This window comes from Notolepis coatsorum (genome assembly GCF_963971535.1).
Source record: "Notolepis coatsorum genome assembly, chromosome: 17".
NCBI classification, from domain to species: Eukaryota; Metazoa; Chordata; class Actinopteri; order Aulopiformes; family Paralepididae; genus Notolepis; species Notolepis coatsorum.
This window is the reverse complement of record NC_140181.1, coordinates 5575143-5599164: the sequence shown is the minus strand read 5'-3', so window position 1 is coordinate 5599164 and position 24022 is coordinate 5575143.

Here is a 24022-nt window from a genome sequence, read left to right as displayed (position 1 = left end):
AACCTAAGAAGGTTGAACAGAGCATTGACATAGGATTTATCTATCAGATTCCAGCCCGGATTGCTTTTATGTTAGACAGTCATACTGGGCTCCGCCAAATAGCAGAGCCTCTCCAAAAATACTCTGAACTCATAAGTGTTCGTCTCCACGGAAGTCTTTAGTAAAAGGCGAAAGGCTTATACGTATTGAAGAGAAACCAGAGTCAATACAGCCCCCACTCCCTACGAGGCCTTGAGCATCCTCAGCTGCCTCTGGCAACAGCCAAACGGTGCATTGCCCATCAACCATCGACTGTCTGTCTTCCAAGTTGACTCACGAGTGGCCCCACCCACTGACCAATCAGCTCAATCGTCACAAGCACAGGCTCTACATTATATACATAATCCAAAGGCTTGTATTTGTTGTTGTTGTTGGTTTTTTTTAGGAAAAATGGCAGCAAACCTAAGAAGGTTGAACAGAGCATTGACATAGGATTTATCTATCAGATACCAGCCCGGATTGCTTTTATATTACACAGTCATACTGGACTCTGCCAAATAGCAGAGCCTCTCCAAAAATACTCTGAACTCATAAGTGTTCCTCTCCACGGAAGTCTTTAGTAAAAGGCAAAAGGCTTATACGTATTGAAGAGAAACCAGAGTCAATACAGCCCCCACTCCCTACGAGGCCTTGAGCATCCTCAGCTGCCTCTGGCAAAGCCAAACGGTGCATTGCCCATCAACAATCGACTGTCTGTCTTCCAAGTTGACTCACGAGTGGCCCCACCCACTGACCAATCAGCTCAATCGTCACAAGCACAGGCTCTACATTATATACATAATACAAAGGCTTGTATTTGTTGTTGTTGTTGGTTTTTTTTAGGAAAAATGGCAGCAAACCTAAGAAGGTTGAACAGAGCATTGACATAGGATTTATCTATCAGATACCAGCCCGGATTGCTTTTATATTACACAGTCATACTGGACTCTGCCAAATAGCAGAGCCTCTCCAAAAATACTCTGAACTCATAAGTGTTCCTCTCCACGGAAGTCTTTAGTAAAAGGCAAAAGGCTTATACGTATTGAAGAGAAACCAGAGTCAATACAGCCCCCACTCCCTACGAGGCCTTGAGCATCCTCAGCTGCCTCTGGCAAAGCCAAACGGTGCATTGCCCATCAACAATCGACTGTCTGTCTTCCAAGTTGACTCACGAGTGGCCCCACCCACTGACCAATCAGCTCAATCGTCACAAGCACAGGCTCTACATTATATACATAATCCAAAGGCTTGTATTTTTTGTGGTTGTTGTTGGTTTTTTTTAGGAAAAATGGCAGCAAACCTAAGCATGTTGAACAGAGCGTTGACATAGGATTTATCTATCAGATTCCAGCCCGGATTGCTTTTATGTTAGACAGTCATACTGGGCTCCGCCAAATAGCAGAGCCTCTCCAAAAATACTCTGAACTCATAAGTGTTCCTCTCCACGGAAGTCTTTAGTAAAAGGCGAAAGGCTTATACGTATTGAAGAGAAACCAGAGTCAATACAGCCCCCACTCCCTACGAGGCCTTGAGCATCCTCAGCTGCCTCTGGCAAATGCCAAACGGTGCATTGCCCATCAACCATCGACTGTCTGTCTTCCAAGTTGATTCACGAGTGGCCCCACCCACTGACCAATCAGCTTAATCGTCACAAGCACAGGCTCTACATTATATACATAATCCAAAGGCTTGTATTTTTTGTGGTTGTTGTTGGTTTTTTTTAGGAAAAATGGCAGCAAACCTAAGCATGTTGAACAGAGCGTTGACATATGATTTATCTATCAGATTCCAGCCCGGATTGCTTTTATGTTAGACAGTCATACTGGGCTCCGCCAAATAGCAGAGCCTCTCCAAAAATACTCTGAACTCATAAGTGTTCCTCTCCACGGAAGTCTTTAGTAAAAGGCGAAAGGCTTATACGTATTGAAGAGAAACCAGAGTCAATACAGGCCCCACTCCCTACGAGGCCTTGAGCATCCTCAGCTGCCTCTGGCAACAGCCAAACGGTGCATTGCCCATCAACCATCGACTGTCTGTCTTCCAAGTTGACTCACGAGTGGCCCCACCCACTGACCAATCAGCTCAATCGTCACAAGCACAGGCTCTACATTATATACATAATCCAAAGGCTTGTATTTGTTGTTGTTGTTGTTGGGTTTTTTTAGGAAAAATGGCAGCAAACCTAAGAAGGTTGAACAGAGCATTGACATAGGATTTATCTATCAGATACCAGCACGGATTGCTTTTATATTACACAGTCATACTGGACTCTGCCAAATAGCAGAGCCTCTCCAAAAATACTCTGAACTCATAAGTGTTCCTCTCCACGGAAGTCTTTAGTAAAAGGCGAAAGGCTTATACGTATTGAAGAGAAACCAGAATCAATACAGCCCCCACTCCCTACGAGGCCTTGAGCATCCTCAGCTGCCTCTGGCAACAGCCAAACGGTGCATTGCCCATCAACCATCGACTGTCTGTCTTCCAAGTTGACTCACGAGTGGCCCCACCCACTGACCAATCAGCTCAATCGTCACAAGCACAGGCTCTACATTATATACATAATCCAAAGGCTTGTATTTGTTGTTGTTGTTGTTGGTTTTTTTTAGGAAAAATGGCAGCAAACCTAAGAAGGTTGAACAGAGCATTGACATAGGATTGATCTATCAGATACCAGCACGGATTGCCTTTATATTACACAGTCATACTGGACTCTACCAAATAGCAGAGCCTCTCCAAAAATACTCTGAACTCATAAGTGTTCCTCTCCACGGAAGTCTTTAGTAAAAGGCGAAAGGCTTATACGTATTGAAGAGAAACCAGAGTCAATACAGCCCCCACTCCCTACGAGGCCTTGAGCATCCTCAGCTGCCTCTGGCAAATGCCAAACGGTGCATTGCCCATCAACCATCGACTGTCTGTCTTCCAAGTTGACTCACGAGTGGCCCCACCCACTGACCAATCAGCTCAATCGTCACAAGCACAGGCTCTACATTATATACATAATCCAAAGGCTTGTATTTGTTGTTGTTGTTGGTTTTTTTTAGGAAAAATGGCAGCAAACCTAATAAGGTTGAACAGAGCATTGACATAAGATTTATCTATCAGATACCAGCCCGGATTGCTTTTATATTACACAGTCATACTGGACTCTGCCAAATAGCAGAGCCTCTCCAAAAATACTCTGAACTCATAAGTGTTCCTCTCCACGGAAGTCTTTAGTAAAAGGCGAAAGGATTATACGTATTGAAGAGAAACCAGAGTCAATACAGCCCCCACTACCTACGAGGCCTTGAGCATCCTCAGCTGCCTCTGGCAACAGCCAAACGGTGCATTGCCCATCAACAATCGACTGTATGTCTTCCAAGTTGACTCACGAGTGGCCCCACCCACTGACCAATCAGCTTAATCGTCACAAGCACAGGCTCTACATTATATACATAATCCAAAGGCTTGTATTTTTTGTGGTTGTTGTTGGTTTTTTTTAGGAAAAATGGCAGCAAACCTAAGCATGTTGAACAGAGCGTTGACATATGATTTATCTATCAGATTCCAGCCCGGATTGCTTTTATGTTAGACAGTCATACTGGGCTCCGCCAAATAGCAGAGCCTCTCCAAAAATACTCTGAACTCATAAGTGTTCCTCTCCACGGAAGTCTTTAGTAAAAGGCGAAAGGCTTATACGTATTGAAGAGAAACCAGAGTCAATACAGCCCCCACTCCCTACGAGGCCTTGAGCATCCTCAGCTGCCTCTGGCAAATGCCAAACGGTGCATTGCCCATCAACCATCGACTGTCTGTCTTCCAAGTTGACTCACGAGTGGCCCCACCCACTGACCAATCAGCTCAATCGTCACAAGCACAGGCTCTACATTATATACATAATCCAAAGGCTTGTATTTGTTGTTGTTGTTGGTTTTTTTTAGGAAGAATGGCAGCAAACCTAAGAAGGTTGAACAGAGCATTGACATAGGATTTATCTATCAGATTCCAGCCCGGATTGCTTTTATGTTAGACAGTCATACTGGGCTCCGCCAAATAGCAGAGCCTCTCCAAAAATACTCTGAACTCATAAGTGTTCGTCTCCACGGAAGTCTTTAGTAAAAGGCGAAAGGCTTATACGTATTGAAGAGAAACCAGAGTCAATACAGCCCCCACTCCCTACGAGGCCTTGAGCATCCTCAGCTGCCTCTGGCAACAGCCAAACGGTGCATTGCCCATCAACCATCGACTGTCTGTCTTCCAAGTTGACTCACGAGTGGCCCCACCCACTGACCAATCAGCTCAATCGTCACAAGCACAGGCTCTACATTATATACATAATCCAAAGGCTTGTATTTGTTGTTGTTGTTGGTTTTTTTTAGGAAAAATGGCAGCAAACCTAAGAAGGTTGAACAGAGCATTGACATAGGATTTATCTATCAGATACCAGCCCGGATTGCTTTTATATTACACAGTCATACTGGACTCTGCCAAATAGCAGAGCCTCTCCAAAAATACTCTGAACTCATAAGTGTTCCTCTCCACGGAAGTCTTTAGTAAAAGGCAAAAGGCTTATACGTATTGAAGAGAAACCAGAGTCAATACAGCCCCCACTCCCTACGAGGCCTTGAGCATCCTCAGCTGCCTCTGGCAAAGCCAAACGGTGCATTGCCCATCAACAATCGACTGTCTGTCTTCCAAGTTGACTCACGAGTGGCCCCACCCACTGACCAATCAGCTCAATCGTCACAAGCACAGGCTCTACATTATATACATAATACAAAGGCTTGTATTTGTTGTTGTTGTTGGTTTTTTTTAGGAAAAATGGCAGCAAACCTAAGAAGGTTGAACAGAGCATTGACATAGGATTTATCTATCAGATACCAGCCCGGATTGCTTTTATATTACACAGTCATACTGGACTCTGCCAAATAGCAGAGCCTCTCCAAAAATACTCTGAACTCATAAGTGTTCCTCTCCACGGAAGTCTTTAGTAAAAGGCAAAAGGCTTATACGTATTGAAGAGAAACCAGAGTCAATACAGCCCCCACTCCCTACGAGGCCTTGAGCATCCTCAGCTGCCTCTGGCAAAGCCAAACGGTGCATTGCCCATCAACAATCGACTGTCTGTCTTCCAAGTTGACTCACGAGTGGCCCCACCCACTGACCAATCAGCTCAATCGTCACAAGCACAGGCTCTACATTATATACATAATCCAAAGGCTTGTATTTTTTGTGGTTGTTGTTGGTTTTTTTTAGGAAAAATGGCAGCAAACCTAAGCATGTTGAACAGAGCGTTGACATAGGATTTATCTATCAGATTCCAGCCCGGATTGCTTTTATGTTAGACAGTCATACTGGGCTCCGCCAAATAGCAGAGCCTCTCCAAAAATACTCTGAACTCATAAGTGTTCCTCTCCACGGAAGTCTTTAGTAAAAGGCGAAAGGCTTATACGTATTGAAGAGAAACCAGAGTCAATACAGCCCCCACTCCCTACGAGGCCTTGAGCATCCTCAGCTGCCTCTGGCAAATGCCAAACGGTGCATTGCCCATCAACCATCGACTGTCTGTCTTCCAAGTTGATTCACGAGTGGCCCCACCCACTGACCAATCAGCTCAATCGTCACAAGCACAGGCTCTACATTATATACATAATCCAAAGGCTTGTATTTGTTGTTGTTGTTGTTTTTTTTTAGGAAAAATGGCAGCAAACCTAAGCATGTTGAACAGAGCGTTGACATATGATTTATCTATCAGATTCCAGCCCGGATTGCTTTTATGTTAGACAGTCATACTGGGCTCCGCCAAATAGCAGAGCCTCTCCAAAAACACTCTGAACTCATAAGTGTTCCTCTCCACGGAAGTCTTTAGTAAAAGGCGAAAGGCTTATACGTATTGAAGAGAAACCAGAGTCAATACAGGCCCCACTCCCTACGAGGCCTTGAGCATCCTCAGCTGCCTCTGGCAACAGCCAAACGGTGCATTGCCCATCAACCATCGACTGTCTGTGTTCCAAGTTGACTCACGAGTGGCCCCACCCACTGACCAATCAGCTCAATCGTCACAAGCACAGGCTCTACATTATATACATAATCCAAAGGCTTGTATTTGTTGTTGTTGGTTTTTTTTAGGAAAAATGGCAGCAAACCTAAGAAGGTTGAACAGAGCATTGACATAGGATTTATCTATCAGATACCAGCCCGGATTGCTTTTATGTTAAGACAGTCATACTGGGCTCCGCCAAATAGCAGAGCCTCTCCAAAAATACTCTGAACTCATAAGTGTTCCTCTCCACGGAAGTCTTTAGTAAAAGGCGAAAGGCTTATACGTATTGAAGAGAAACCAGAGTCAATACAGGCCCCACTCCCTACGAGGCCTTGAGCATCCTCAGCTGCCTCTGGCAACAGCCAAACGGTGCATTGCCCATCAACCATCGACTGTCTGTCTTCCAAGTTGACTCACGAGTGGCCCCACCCACTGACCAATCAGCTCAATCGTCACAAGCACAGGCTCTACATTATATACATAATCCAAAGGCTTGTATTTGTTGTTGTTGGTTTTTTTTAGGAAAAATGGCAGCAAACCTAAGAAGGTTGAACAGAGCATTGACATAGGATTTATCTATCAGATACCAGCCCGGATTGCTTTTATGTTAAGACAGTCATACTGGGCTCCGCCAAATAGCAGAGCCTCTCCAAAAATACTCTGAACTCATAAGTGTTCCTCTCCACGGAAGTCTTTAGTAAAAGGCGAAAGGCTTATACGTATTGAAGAGAAACCAGAGTCAATACAGCCCCCACTCCCTACGAGGCCTTGAGCATCCTCAGCTGCCTCTGGCAAATGCCAAACGGTGCATTGCCCATCAACCATCGACTGTCTGTCTTCCAAGTTGACTCACGAGTGGCCCCACCCACTGACCAATCAGCTCAATCGTCACAAGCACAGGCTCTACATTATATACATAATCCAAAGGCTTGTATTTGTTGTTGTTGTTGTTGTTTTTTTTTAGGAAAAATGGCAGCAAACCTAAGAAGGTTGAACAGAGCATTGACATAGAATTTATCTATCAGATACCAGCACGGATTGCTTTTATATTACACAGTCATACTGGACTCTGCCAAATAGCAGAGCCTCTCCAAAAATACTCTGAACTCATAAGTGTTCCTCTCCACGGAAGTCTTTAGTAAAAGGCGAAAGGCTTATACGTATTGAAGAGAAACCAGAGTCAATACAGCCCCCACTCCCTACGAGGCCTTGAGCATCCTCAGCTGCCTCTGGCAAATGCCAAACGGTGCATTGCCCATCAACCATCGACTGTCTGTCTTCCAAGTTGACTCACGAGTGGCCCCACCCACTGACCAATCAGCTCAATCGTCACAAGCACAGGCTCTACATTATATACATAATCCAAAGGCTTGTATTTGTTGTTGTTGTTGTTGGTTTTTTTTAGGAAAAATGGCAGCAAACCTAAGAAGGTTGAACAGAGCATTGACATAGGATTTATCTATCAGATACCAGCACGGATTGCTTTTATATTACACAGTCATACTGGACTCTGCCAAATAGCAGAGCCTCTCCAAAAATACTCTGAACTCTTAGTGTTCCTCTCCACGGAAGTCTTTAGTAAAAGGCGAAAGGCTTATACGTATTGAAGAGAAACCAGAGTCAATACAGCCCCCACTCCCTACGAGGCCTTGAGCATCCTCAGCTGCCTCTGGCAACAGCCAAACGGTGCATTGCCCATCAACAATCGACTGTCTGTCTTCCAAGTTGACTCACGAGTGGCCCCACCCACTGACCAATCAGCTTAATCGTCACAAGCACAGGCTCTACATTATATACATAATCCAAAGGCTTGTATTTTTTGTGGTTGTTGTTGGTTTTTTTTAGGAAAAATGGCAGCAAACCTAAGCATGTTGAACAGAGCGTTGACATATGATTTATCTATCAGATTCCAGCCCGGATTGCTTTTATGTTAGACAGTCATACTGGGCTCCGCCAAATAGCAGAGCCTCTCCAAAAATACTCTGAACTCATAAGTGTTCCTCTCCACGGAAGTCTTTAGTAAAAGGCGAAAGGCTTATACGTATTGAAGAGAAACCAGAGTCAATACAGGCCCCACTCCCTACGAGGCCTTGAGCATCCTCAGCTGCCTCTGGCAACAGCCAAACGGTGCATTGCCCATCAACCATCGACTGTCTGTCTTCCAAGTTGACTCACGAGTGGCCCCACCCACTGACCAATCAGCTCAATCGTCACAAGCACAGGCTCTACATTATATACATAATCCAAAGGCTTGTATTTGTTGTTGTTGTTGTTGGGTTTTTTTAGGAAAAATGGCAGCAAACCTAAGAAGGTTGAACAGAGCATTGACATAGGATTTATCTATCAGATACCAGCACGGATTGCTTTTATATTACACAGTCATACTGGACTCTGCCAAATAGCAGAGCCTCTCCAAAAATACTCTGAACTCATAAGTGTTCCTCTCCACGGAAGTCTTTAGTAAAAGGCGAAAGGCTTATACGTATTGAAGAGAAACCAGAATCAATACAGCCCCCACTCCCTACGAGGCCTTGAGCATCCTCAGCTGCCTCTGGCAACAGCCAAACGGTGCATTGCCCATCAACCATCGACTGTCTGTCTTCCAAGTTGACTCACGAGTGGCTCCACCCACTGACCAATCAGCTCAATCGTCACAAGCACAGGCTCTACATTATATACATAATCCAAAGGCTTGTATTTGTTGTTGTTGTTGTTGGTTTTTTTTAGGAAAAATGGCAGCAAACCTAAGAAGGTTGAACAGAGCATTGACATAGGATTGATCTATCAGATACCAGCACGGATTGCCTTTATATTACACAGTCATACTGGACTCTACCAAATAGCAGAGCCTCTCCAAAAATACTCTGAACTCATAAGTGTTCCTCTCCACGGAAGTCTTTAGTAAAAGGCGAAAGGCTTATACGTATTGAAGAGAAACCAGAGTCAATACAGCCCCCACTCCCTACGAGGCCTTGAGCATCCTCAGCTGCCTCTGGCAAATGCCAAACGGTGCATTGCCCATCAACCATCGACTGTCTGTCTTCCAAGTTGACTCACGAGTGGCCCCACCCACTGACCAATCAGCTCAATCGTCACAAGCACAGGCTCTACATTATATACATAATCCAAAGGCTTGTATTTGTTGTTGTTGTTGGTTTTTTTTAGGAAAAATGGCAGCAAACCTAATAAGGTTGAACAGAGCATTGACATAAGATTTATCTATCAGATACCAGCCCGGATTGCTTTTATATTACACAGTCATACTGGACTCTGCCAAATAGCAGAGCCTCTCCAAAAATACTCTGAACTCATAAGTGTTCCTCTCCACGGAAGTCTTTAGTAAAAGGCGAAAGGATTATACGTATTGAAGAGAAACCAGAGTCAATACAGCCCCGACTACCTACGAGGCCTTGAGCATCCTCAGCTGCCTCTGGCAACAGCCAAACGGTGCATTGCCCATCAACAATCGACTGTATGTCTTCCAAGTTGACTCACGAGTGGCCCCACCCACTGACCAATCAGCTTAATCGTCACAAGCACAGGCTCTACATTATATACATAATCCAAAGGCTTGTATTTTTTGTGGTTGTTGTTGGTTTTTTTTAGGAAAAATGGCAGCAAACCTAAGCATGTTGAACAGAGCGTTGACATATGATTTATCTATCAGATTCCAGCCCGGATTGCTTTTATGTTAGACAGTCATACTGGGCTCCGCCAAATAGCAGAGCCTCTCCAAAAATACTCTGAACTCATAAGTGTTCCTCTCCACGGAAGTCTTTAGTAAAAGGCGAAAGGCTTATACGTATTGAAGAGAAACCAGAGTCAATACAGCCCCCACTCCCTACGAGGCCTTGAGCATCCTCAGCTGCCTCTGGCAAATGCCAAACGGTGCATTGCCCATCAACCATCGACTGTCTGTCTTCCAAGTTGACTCACGAGTGGCCCCACCCACTGACCAATCAGCTCAATCGTCACAAGCACAGGCTCTACATTATATACATAATCCAAAGGCTTGTATTTGTTGTTGTTGTTGGTTTTTTTTAGGAAGAATGGCAGCAAACCTAAGAAGGTTGAACAGAGCATTGACATAGGATTTATCTATCAGATTCCAGCCCGGATTGCTTTTATGTTAGACAGTCATACTGGGCTCCGCCAAATAGCAGAGCCTCTCCAAAAATACTCTGAACTCATAAGTGTTCGTCTCCACGGAAGTCTTTAGTAAAAGGCGAAAGGCTTATACGTATTGAAGAGAAACCAGAGTCAATACAGCCCCCACTCCCTACGAGGCCTTGAGCATCCTCAGCTGCCTCTGGCAACAGCCAAACGGTGCATTGCCCATCAACCATCGACTGTCTGTCTTCCAAGTTGACTCACGAGTGGCCCCACCCACTGACCAATCAGCTCAATCGTCACAAGCACAGGCTCTACATTATATACATAATCCAAAGGCTTGTATTTGTTGTTGTTGTTGGTTTTTTTTAGGAAAAATGGCAGCAAACCTAAGAAGGTTGAACAGAGCATTGACATAGGATTTATCTATCAGATACCAGCCCGGATTGCTTTTATATTACACAGTCATACTGGACTCTGCCAAATAGCAGAGCCTCTCCAAAAATACTCTGAACTCATAAGTGTTCCTCTCCACGGAAGTCTTTAGTAAAAGGCAAAAGGCTTATACGTATTGAAGAGAAACCAGAGTCAATACAGCCCCCACTCCCTACGAGGCCTTGAGCATCCTCAGCTGCCTCTGGCAAAGCCAAACGGTGCATTGCCCATCAACAATCGACTGTCTGTCTTCCAAGTTGACTCACGAGTGGCCCCACCCACTGACCAATCAGCTCAATCGTCACAAGCACAGGCTCTACATTATATACATAATACAAAGGCTTGTATTTGTTGTTGTTGTTGGTTTTTTTTAGGAAAAATGGCAGCAAACCTAAGAAGGTTGAACAGAGCATTGACATAGGATTTATCTATCAGATACCAGCCCGGATTGCTTTTATATTACACAGTCATACTGGACTCTGCCAAATAGCAGAGCCTCTCCAAAAATACTCTGAACTCATAAGTGTTCCTCTCCACGGAAGTCTTTAGTAAAAGGCAAAAGGCTTATACGTATTGAAGAGAAACCAGAGTCAATACAGCCCCCACTCCCTACGAGGCCTTGAGCATCCTCAGCTGCCTCTGGCAAAGCCAAACGGTGCATTGCCCATCAACAATCGACTGTCTGTCTTCCAAGTTGACTCACGAGTGGCCCCACCCACTGACCAATCAGCTCAATCGTCACAAGCACAGGCTCTACATTATATACATAATCCAAAGGCTTGTATTTTTTGTGGTTGTTGTTGGTTTTTTTTAGGAAAAATGGCAGCAAACCTAAGCATGTTGAACAGAGCGTTGACATAGGATTTATCTATCAGATTCCAGCCCGGATTGCTTTTATGTTAGACAGTCATACTGGGCTCCGCCAAATAGCAGAGCCTCTCCAAAAATACTCTGAACTCATAAGTGTTCCTCTCCACGGAAGTCTTTAGTAAAAGGCGAAAGGCTTATACGTATTGAAGAGAAACCAGAGTCAATACAGCCCCCACTCCCTACGAGGCCTTGAGCATCCTCAGCTGCCTCTGGCAAATGCCAAACGGTGCATTGCCCATCAACCATCGACTGTCTGTCTTCCAAGTTGATTCACGAGTGGCCCCACCCACTGACCAATCAGCTCAATCGTCACAAGCACAGGCTCTACATTATATACATAATCCAAAGGCTTGTATTTGTTGTTGTTGTTGTTTTTTTTTAGGAAAAATGGCAGCAAACCTAAGAAGGTTGAACAGAGCATTGACATAGGATTTATCTATCAGATTCCAGCCCGGATTGCTTTTATGTTAGACAGTCATACTGGGCTCCGCCAAATAGCAGAGCCTCTCCAAAAATACTCTGAACTCATAAGTGTTCCTCTCCACGGAAGTCTTTAGTAAAAGGCGAAAGGCTTATACGTATTGAAGAGAAACCAGAGTCAATACAGCCCCCACTCCCTACGAGGCCTTGAGCATCCTCAGCTGCCTCTGGCAAATGCCAAACGGTGCATTGCCCATCAACCATCGACTGTCTGTCTTCCAAGTTGATTCACGAGTGGCCCCACCCACTGACCAATCAGCTCAATCGTCACAAGCACAGGCTCTACATTATATACATAATCCAAAGGCTTGTATTTGTTGTTGTTGTTGTTTTTTTTTAGGAAAAATGGCAGCAAACCTAAGAAGGTTGAACAGAGCATTGACATAGGATTTATCTATCAGATTCCAGCCCGGATTGCTTTTATGTTAGACAGTCATACTGGGCTCCGCCAAATAGCAGAGCCTCTCCAAAAATACTCTGAACTCATAAGTGTTCCTCTCCACGGAAGTCTTTAGTAAAAGGCGAAAGGCTTATACGTATTGAAGAGAAACCAGAGTCAATACAGCCCCCACTCCCTACGAGGCCTTGAGCATCCTCAGCTGCCTCTGGCAACAGCCAAACGGTGCATTGCCCATCAACCATCGACTGTCTGTCTTCCAAGTTGACTCACGAGTGGCCCCACCCACTGACCAATCAGCTCAATCGTCACAAGCACAGGCTCTACATTATATACATAATCCAAAGGCTTGTATTTGTTGTTGTTGTTGTTGTTTTTTTTAGGAAAAATGGCAGCAAACCTAAGAAGGTTGAACAGAGCATTGACATAGGATTTATCTATCAGATACCAGCACGGATTGCTTTTATATTACACAGTCATACTGGACTCTGCCAAATAGCAGAGCCTCTCCAAAAATACTCTGAACTCATAAGTGTTCCTCTCCACGGAAGTCTTTAGTAAAAGGCGAAAGGCTTATACGTATTGAAGAGAAACCAGAGTCAATACAGCCCCTACTCCCTACGAGGCCTTGAGCATCCTCAGCTGCCTCTGGCAACAGCCAAACGGTGCATTACCCATCAACCATCGACTGTCTGTCTTCCAAGTTGACTCACGAGTGGCCCCACCCACTGACCAATCAGCTCAATCGTCACAAGCACAGGCTCTACATTATATACATAATCCAAAGGCTTGTATTTGTTGTTGTTGTTGGTTTTTTTTTGGAAAAATGGCAGCAAACCTAAGAAGGTTGAACAGAGCATTGACATAGGATTTATCTATCAGATACCAGCCCGGATTGCTTTTATATTACACAGTCATACTGGACTCTGCCAAATAGCAGAGCCTCTCCAAAAATACTTTGAACTCATAAGTGTTCCTCTCCACGGAAGTCTTTAGTAAAAGGCGAAAGGATTATACGTATTGAAGAGAAACCAGAGTCAATACAGCCCCCACTCCCTACGAGGCCTTGAGCATCCTCAGCTGCCTCTGGCAACAGCCAAACGGTGCATTGCCCATCAACAATCGACTGTCTGTCTTCCAAGTTGACTCACGAGTGGCCCCACCCACTGACCAATCAGCTTAATCGTCACAAGCACAGGCTCTACATTATATACATAATCCAAAGGCTTGTATTTTTTGTGGTTGTTGTTGGTTTTTTTTAGGAAAAATGGCAGCAAACCTAAGCATGTTGAACAGAGCGTTGACATATGATTTATCTATCAGATTCCAGCCCGGATTGCTTTTATGTTAGACAGTCATACTGGGCTCCGCCAAATAGCAGAGCCTCTCCAAAAATACTCTGAACTCATAAGTGTTCCTCTCCACGGAAGTCTTTAGTAAAAGGCGAAAGGCTTATACGTATTGAAGAGAAACCAGAGTCAATACAGCCCCCACTCCCTACGAGGCCTTGAGCATCCTCAGCTGCCTCTGGCAAATGCCAAATGGTGCATTGCCCATCAACCATCGACTGTCTGTCTTCCAAGTTGACTCACGAGTGGCCCCACCCACTGACCAATCAGCTCAATCGTCACAAGCACAGGCTCTACATTATATACATAATCCAAAGGCTTGTATTTGTTGTTGTTGTTGGTTTTTTTTTATGAAAAATTGCAGCAAACCTAAGAAGGTTGAACAGAGCATTGACATAGGATTTATCTATCAGATACCAGCACGGATTGCTTTTATATTACACAGTCATACTGGACTCTGCCAAATAGCAGAGCCTCTCCAAAAATACTCTGAACTCATAAGTGTTCCTCTCCAAGGAAGTCTTTAGTAAAAGGCGAAAGGCTTATACGTATTGAAGAGAAACCAGAGTCAATACAGCCCCCACTCCCTACGAGGCCTTGAGCATCCTCAGCTGCCTCTGGCAACAGCCAAACGGTGCATTGCCCATCAACCATCGACTGTCTGTCTTCCAAGTTGACTCACGAGTGGCCCCACCCACTGACCAATCAGCTCAATCGTCACAAGCACAGGCTCTACATTATATACATAATCCAAAGGCTTGTATTTGTTGTTGTTGTTGTTGGTTTTTTTTAGGAAAAATGGCAGCAAACCTAAGAAGGTTGAACAGAGCATTGACATAGGATTTATCTATCAGATACCAGCACGGATTGCTTTTATATTACACAGTCATACTGGACTCTGCCAAATAGCAGAGCCTCTCCAAAAATACTTTGAACTCATAAGTGTTCCTCTCCACGGAAGTCTTTAGTAAAAGGCGAAAGGATTATACGTATTGAAGAGAAACCAGAGTCAATACAGCCCCCACTCCCTACGAGGCCTTGAGCATCCTCAGCTGCCTCTGGCAACAGCCAAACGGTGCATTGCCCATCAACAATCGACTGTCTGTCTTCCAAGTTGACTCACGAGTGGCCCCACCCACTGACCAATCAGCTTAATCGTCACAAGCACAGGCTCTACATTATATACATAATCCAAAGGCTTGTATTTTTTGTGGTTGTTGGTTTTTTTTAGGAAAAATGGCAGCAAACCTAAGAAGGTTGAACAGAGCATTGACATAGGATTTATCTATCAGATACCAGCCCGGATTGCTTTTATATTACACAGGCATACTGGACTCTGCCAAATAGCAGAGCCTCTCCAAAAATACTTTGAACTCATAAGTGTTCCTCTCCACGGAAGTCTTTAGTAAAAGGCGAAAGGATTATACGTATTGAAGAGAAACCAGAGTCAATACAGCCCCCACTCCCTACGAGGCCTTGAGCATCCTCAGCTGCCTCTGGCAACAGCCAAACGGTGCATTGCCCATCAACAATCGACTGTCTGTCTTCCAAGTTGACTCACGAGTGGCCCCACCCACTGACCAATCAGCTTAATCGTCACAAGCACAGGCTCTACATTATATACATAATCCAAAGGCTTGTATTTTTTGTGGTTGTTGTTGGTTTTTTTTAGGAAAAATGGCAGCAAACCTAAGCATGTTGAACAGAGCGTTGACATATGATTTATCTATCAGATTCCAGCCCGGATTGCTTTTATGTTAGACAGTCATACTGGGCTCCGCCAAATAGCAGAGCCTCTCCAAAAATACTCTGAACTCATAAGTGTTCCTCTCCACGGAAGTCTTTAGTAAAAGGCGAAAGGCTTATACGTATTGAAGAGAAACCAGAGTCAATACAGCCCCCACTCCCTACGAGGCCTTGAGCATCCTCAGCTGCCTCTGGCAAATGCCAAATGGTGCATTGCCCATCAACCATCGACTGTCTGTCTTCCAAGTTGACTCACGAGTGGCCCCACCCACTGACCAATCAGCTCAATCGTCACAAGCACAGGCTCTACATTATATACATAATCCAAAGGCTTGTATTTGTTGTTGTTGTTGGTTTTTTTTTATGAAAAATTGCAGCAAACCTAAGAAGGTTGAACAGAGCATTGACATAGGATTTATCTATCAGATACCAGTACGGATTGCTTTTATATTACACAGTCATACTGGACTCTGCCAAATAGCAGAGCCTCTCCAAAAATACTCTGAACTCATAAGTGTTCCTCTCCACGGAAGTCTTTAGTAAAAGGCGAAAGGCTTATACGTATTGAAGAGAAACCAGAGTCAATACAGCCCCCACTCCCTACGAGGCCTTGAGCATCCTCAGCTGCCTCTGGCAACAGCCAAACGGTGCATTGCCCATCAACCATCGACTGTCTGTCTTCCAAGTTGACTCACGAGTGGCCCCACCCACTGACCAATCAGCTCAATCGTCACAAGCACAGGCTCTACATTATATACATAATCCAAAGGCTTGTATTTGTTGTTGTTGTTGTTGGTTTTTTTTAGGAAAAATGGCAGCAAACCTAAGAAGGTTGAACAGAGCATTGACATAGGATTTATCTATCAGATACCAGCACGGATTGCTTTTATATTACACAGTCATACTGGACTCTGCCAAATAGCAGAGCCTCTCCAAAAATACTTTGAACTCATAAGTGTTCCTCTCCACGGAAGTCTTTAGTAAAAGGCGAAAGGATTATACGTATTGAAGAGAAACCAGAGTCAATACAGCCCCCACTCCCTACGAGGCCTTGAGCATCCTCAGCTGCCTCTGGCAACAGCCAAACGGTGCATTGCCCATCAACAATCGACTGTCTGTCTTCCAAGTTGACTCACGAGTGGCCCCACCCACTGACCAATCAGCTTAATTGTCACAAGCACAGGCTCTACATTATATACATAATCCAAAGGCTTGTATTTTTTGTGGTTGTTGTTGGTTTTTTTTAGGAAAAATGGCAGCAAACCTAAGCATGTTGAACAGAGCGTTGACATATGATTTATCTATCAGATTCCAGCCCGGATTGCTTTTATGTTAGACAGTCATACTGGGCTCCGCCAAATAGCAGAGCCTCTCCAAAAATACTCTGAACTCATAAGTGTTCCTCTCCACGGAAGTCTTTAGTAAAAGGCGAAAGGCTTATACGTATTGAAGAGAAACCAGAGTCAATACAGGCCCCACTCCCTACGAGGCCTTGAGCATCCTCAGCTGCCTCTGGCAACAGCCAAACGGTGCATTGCCCATCAACCATCGACTGTCTGTCTTCCAAGTTGACTCACGAGTGGCCCCACCCACTGACCAATCAGCTCAATCGTCACAAGCACAGGCTCTACATTATATACATAATCCAAAGGCTTGTATTTGTTGTTGTTGTTGTTGGTTTTTTTTAGGAAAAATGGCAGCAAACCTAAGAAGGTTGAACAGAGCATTGACATAGGATTTATCTATCAGATACCAGCCCGGATTGCTTTTATGTTAAGACAGTCATACTGGGCTCCGCCAAATAGCAGAGCCTCTCCAAAAATACTCTGAACTCATAAGTGTTCCTCTCCACGGAAGTCTTTAGTAAAAGGCGAAAGGCTTATACGTATTGAAGAGAAACCAGAATCAATACAGCCCCCACTCCCTACGAGGCCTTGAGCATCCTCAGCTGCCTCTGGCAACAGCCAAACGGTGCATTGCCCATCAACCATCGACTGTCTGTCTTCCAAGTTGACTCACGAGTGGCCCCACCCACTGACCAATCAGCTCAATCGTCACAAGCACAGGCTCTACATTATATACATAATCCAAAGGCTTGTATTTGTTGTTGTTGTTGTTGTTTTTTTTTAGGAAAAATGGCAGCAAACCTAAGAAGGTTGAACAGAGCATTGACATAGGATTTATCTATCAGATACCAGCACGGATTGCTTTTATATTACACAGTCATACTGGACTCTGCCAAATAGCAGAGCCTCTCCAAAAATACTCTGAACTCATAAGTGTTCCTCTCCACGGAAGTCTTTAGTAAAAGGCGAAAGGCTTATACGTATTGAAGAGAAACCAGAGTCAATACAGCCCCTACTCCCTACGAGGCCTTGAGCATCCTCAGCTGCCTCTGGCAACAGCCAAACGGTGCATTACCCATCAACCATCGACTGTCTGTCTTCCAAGTTGACTCACGAGTGGCCCCACCCACTGACCAATCAGCTCAATCGTCACAAGCACAGGCTCTACGTTATATACATAATCCAAAGGCTTGTATTTGTTGTTGTTGTTGGTTTTTTTTTGGAAAAATGGCAGCAAACCTAAGAAGGTTGAACAGAGCATTGACATAGGATTTATCTATCAGATACCAGCCCGGATTGCTTTTATATTACACAGTCATACTGGACTCTGCCAAATAGCAGAGCCTCTCCAAAAATACTTTGAACTCATAAGTGTTCCTCTCCACGGAAGTCTTTAGTAAAAGGCGAAAGGATTATACGTATTGAAGAGAAACCAGAGTCAATACAGCCCCCACTCCCTACGAGGCCTTGAGCATCCTCAGCTGCCTCTGGCAACAGCCAAACGGTGCATTGCCCATCAACAATCGACTGTCTGTCTTCCAAGTTGACTCACGAGTGGCCCCACCCACTGACCAATCAGCTTAATCGTCACAAGCACAGGCTCTACATTATATACATAATCCAAAGGCTTGTATTTTTTGTGGTTGTTGTTGGTTTTTTTTAGGAAAAATGGCAGCAAACCTAAGCATGTTGAACAGAGCGTTGACATATGATTTATCTATCAGATTCCAGCCAGGATTGCTTTTATGTTAGACAGTCATACTGGGCTCCGCCAAATAGCAGAGCCTCTCCAAAAATACTCTGAACTCATAAGTGTTCCTCTCCACGGAAGTCTTTAGTAAAAGGCGAAAGGCTTATACGTATTGAAGAGAAACCAGAGTCAATACAGCCCCCACTCCCTACGAGGCCTTGAGCATCCTCAGCTGCCTCTGGCAAATGCCAAATGGTGCATTGCCCATCAACCATCGACTGTCTGTCTTCCAAGTTGACTCACGAGTGGCCCCACCCACTGACCAATCAGCTCAATCGTCACAAGCACAGGCTCTACATTATATACATAATCCAAAGGCTTGTATTTGTTGTTGTTGTTGGTTTTTTTTTATGAAAAATTGCAGCAAACCTAAGAAGGTTGAACAGAGCATTGACATAGGATTTATCTATCAGATACCAGCACGGATTGCTTTTATATTACACAGTCATACTGGACTCTGCCAAATAGCAGAGCCTCTCCAAAAATACTCTGAACTCATAAGTGTTCCTCTCCAAGGAAGTCTTTAGTAAAAGGCGAAAGGCTTATACGTATTGAAGAGAAACCAGAGTCAATACAGCCCCCACTCCCTACGAGGCCTTGAGCATCCTCAGCTGCCTCTGGCAACAGCCAAACGGTGCATTGCCCATCAACCATCGACTGTCTGTCTTCCAAGTTGACTCACGAGTGGCCCCACCCACTGACCAATCAGCTCAATCGTCACAAGCACAGGCTCTACATTATATACATAATCCAAAGGCTTGTATTTGTTGTTGTTGTTGTTGTTGTTGTTTTTTAGGAAAAATGGCAGCAAACCTAAGAAGGTTGAACAGAGCATTGACATAGGATTTATCTATCAGATACCAGCACGGATTGCTTTTATATTACACAGTCATACTGGACTCTGCCAAATAGCAGAGCCTCTCCAAAAATACTTTGAACTCATAAGTGTTCCTCTCCACGGAAGTCTTTAGTAAAAGGCGAAAGGATTATACGTATTGAAGAGAAACCAGAGTCAATACAGCCCCCACTCCCTACGAGGCCTTGAGCATCCTCAGCTGCCTCTGGCAACAGCCAAACGGTGCATTGCCCATCAACAATCGACTGTCTGTCTTCCAAGTTGACTCACGAGTGGCCCCACCCACTGACCAATCAGCTTAATCGTCACAAGCACAGGCTCTACATTATATACATAATCCAAAGGCTTGTATTTTTTGTGGTTGTTGTTGGTTTTTTTTAGGAAAAATGGCAGCAAACCTAAGCATGTTGAACAGAGCGTTGACATATGATTTATCTATCAGATTCCAGCCCGGATTGCTTTTATGTTAGACAGTCATACTGGGCTCCGCCAAATAGCAGAGCCTCTCCAAAAATACTCTGAACTCATAAGTGTTCCTCTCCACGGAAGTCTTTAGTAAAAGGCGCAAGGCTTATACGTATTGAAGAGAAACCAGAGTCAATACAGGCCCCACTCCCTACGAGGCCTTGAGCATCCTCAGCTGCCTCTGGCAACAGCCAAACGGTGCATTGCCCATCAACCATCGACTGTCTGTCTTCCAAGTTGACTCACGAGTGGCCCCACCCACTGACCAATCAGCTCAATCGTCACAAGCACAGGCTCTACATTATATACATAATCCAAAGGCTTGTATTTGTTGTTGTTGTTGTTGGTTTTTTTTAGGAAAAATGGCAGCAAACCTAAGAAGGTTGAACAGAGCATTGACATAGGATTTATCTATCAGATACCAGCCCGGATTGCTTTTATGTTAAGACAGTCATACTGGGCTCCGCCAAATAGCAGAGCCTCTCCAAAAATACTCTGAACTCATAAGTGTTCCTCTCCACGGAAGTCTTTAGTAAAAGGCGAAAGGCTTATACGTATTGAAGAGAAACCAGAGTCAATACAGCCCCCACTCCCTACGAGGCCTTGAGCATCCTCAGCTGCCTCTGGCAAATGCCAAACGGTGCATTGCCCATCAACCATCGACTGTCTGTCTTCCAAGTTGACTCACGAGTGGCCCCACCCACTGACCAATCAGCTCAATCGTCACAAGCACAGGCTCTACATTATATACATAATCCAAAGGCTTGTATTTGTTGTTGTTGTTGTTGGTTTTTTTTAGGAAAAATGGCAGCAAACCTAAGAAGGTTGAACAGAGCATTGACATAGGATTTATCTATCAGATACCAGCACGGATTGCTTTTATATTACACAGTCATACTGGACTCTGCCAAATAGCAGAGCCTCTCCAAAAATACTCTGAACTCATAAGTGTTCCTCTCCACGGAAGTCTTTAGTAAAAGGCGAAAGGCTTATACGTATTGAAGAGAAACCAGAGTCAATACAGCCCCCACTCCCTACGAGGCCTTGAGCATCCTCAGCTGCCTCTGGCAACAGCCAAACGGTGCATTGCCCATCAACAATCGACTGTCTGTCTTCCAAGTTGACTCACGAGTGGCCCCACCCACTGACCAATCAGCTTAATCGTCACAAGCACAGGCTCTACATTATATACATAATCCAAAGGCTTGTATTTTTTGTGGTTGTTGTTGGTTTTTTTTAGGAAAAATGGCAGCAAACCTAAGCATGTTGAACAGAGCGTTGACATATGATTTATCTATCAGATTCCAGCCCGGATTGCTTTTATGTTAGACAGTCATACTGGGCTCCGCCAAATAGCAGAGCCTCTCCAAAAATACTCTGAACTCATAAGTGTTCCTCTCCACGGAAGTCTTTAGTAAAAGGCGAAAGGCTTATACGTATTGAAGAGAAACCAGAGTCAATACAGGCCCCACTCCCTACGAGGCCTTGAGCATCCTCAGCTGCCTCTGGCAACAGCCAAACGGTGCATTGCCCATCAACCATCGACTGTCTGTCTTCCAAGTTGACTCACGAGTGGCCCCACCCACTGACCAATCAGCTCAATCGTCACAAGCACAGGCTCTACATTATATACATAATCCAAAGGCTTGTATTTGTTGTTGTTGTTGTTGGTTTTTTTTAGGAAAAATGGCAGCAAACCTAAGAAGGTTGAACAGAGCATTGACATAGGATTTATCTATCAGATACCAGCACGGATTGCTTTTATATTACACAGTCATACTGGACTCTGCCAAATAGCAGAGCCTCTCCAAAAATACTCTGAACTCATAAGTGTTCCTCTCCACGGAAGTCTTTAGTAAAAGGCGAAAGGCTTATACGTATTGAAGAGAAACCAGAGTCAATACAGCCCCCACTCCCTACGAGGCCTTGAGCATCCTCAGCTGCCTCTGGCAACAGCCAAACGGTGCATTGCCCATCAACAATCGACTGTCTGTCTTCCAAGTTGACTCACGAGTGGCCCCACCCACTGACCAATCAGCTTAATCGTCACAAGCACAGGCTCTACATTATATACATAATCCAAAGGCTTGTATTTTTTGTGGTTGTTGTTGGTTTTTTTTAGGAAAAATGGCAGCAAACCTAAGCATGTTGAACAGAGCGTTGACATATGATTTATCTATCAGATTCCAGCCCGGATTGCTTTTATGTTAGACAGTCATACTGGGCTCCGCCAAATAGCAGAGCCTCTCCAAAAATACTCTGAACTCATAAGTGTTCCTCTCCACGGAAGTCTTTAGTAAAAGGCGAAAGGCTTATACGTATTGAAGAGAAACCAGAGTCAATACAGGCCCCACTCCCTACGAGGCCTTGAGCATCCTCAGCTGCCTCTGGCAACAGCCAAACGGTGCATTGCCCATCAACCATCGACTGTCTGTCTTCCAAGTTGACTCACGAGTGGCCCCACCCACTGACCAATCAGCTCAATCGTCACAAGCACAGGCTCTACATTATATACATAATCCAAAGGCTTGTATTTGTTGTTGTTGTTGTTGGTTTTTTTTAGGAAAAATGGCAGCAAACCTAAGAAGGTTGAACAGAGCATTGACATAGGATTTATCTATCAGATACCAGCACGGATTGCTTTTATATTACACAGTCATACTGGACTCTGCCAAATAGCAGAGCCTCTCCAAAAATACTCTGAACTCATAAGTGTTCCTCTCCACGGAAGTCTTTAGTAAAAGGCGAAAGGCTTATACGTATTGAAGAGAAACCAGAGTCAATACAGCCCCCACTCCCTACGAGGCCTTGAGCATCCTCAGCTGCCTCTGGCAACAGCCAAACGGTGCATTGCCCATCAACCATCGACTGTCTGTCTTCCAAGTTGACTCACGAGTGGCCCCACCCACTGACCAATCAGCTCAATCGTCACAAGCACAGGCTCTACATTATATACATAATCCAAAGGCTTGTATTTGTTGTTGTTGTTGGTTTTTAGGAAAAATGGCAGCAAACCTAAGCAGGTTGAACAGAGCGTTGACATAGGATTTATCTATCAGATACCAGCCCGGATTGCTTTTATATTACACAGTCATACTGGGCTCTGCCAAATAGCAGAGCCTCTCCAAAAATACTCTGAACTCATAAGTGTTCCTCTCCACGGATGTCTTTAGTAAAAGGCGAAAGGCTTATACGTATTGAAGAGAAACCAGAGTCAATACAGCCCCCACTCCCTACGAGGCCTTGAGCATCCTCAGCTGCCTCTGGCAAATGCCAAACGGTGCATTGCCCATCAACCATCGACTGTCTGTCTTCCAAGTTGATTCACGAGTGGCCCCACCCACTGACCAATCAGCTCAATCGTCACAAGCACAGGCTCTACATTATATACATAATCCAAAGGCTTGTATTTGTTGTTGTTGTTGGTTTTTTTTAGGAAAAATGGCAGCAAACCTAAGAAGGTTGAACAGAGCATTGACATAGGATTTATCTATCAGATTCCAGCCCGGATTGCTTTTATGTTAGACAGTCATACTGGGCTCCGCCAAATAGCAGAGCCTCTCCAAAAATACTCTGAACTCTTAAGTGTTCCTCTCCACGGAAGTCTTTAGTAAAAGGCGAAAGGCTTATACGTATTGAAGAGAAACCAGAGTCAATACAGCCCCCACTCCCTACGAGGCCTTGAGCATCCTCAGCTGCCTCTGGCAACAGCCAAACGGTGCATTGCCCATCAACCATCGACTGTCTGTCTTCCAAGTTGACTCACGAGTGGCCCCACCCACTGACCAATCAGCTCAATCGTCACAAGCACAGGCTCTACATTATATACATAATCCAAAGGCTTGTATTTGTTGTTGTTGTTGGTTTTTTTTAGGAAAAATGGCAGCAAACCTAAGAAGGTTGAACAGAGCATTGACATAGGATTTATCTATCAGATACCAGCCCGGATTGCTTTTATGTTAAGACAGTCATACTGGGCTCCGCCAAATAGCAGAGCCTCTCCAAAAATACTCTGAACTCATAAGTGTTCCTCTCCACGGAAGTCTTTAGTAAAAGGCGAAAGGCTTATACGTATTGAAGAGAAACCAGAGTCAATACAGCCCCCACTCCCTACGAGGCCTTGAGCATCCTCAGCTGCCTCTGGCAAATGCCAAACGGTGCATTGCCCATCAACC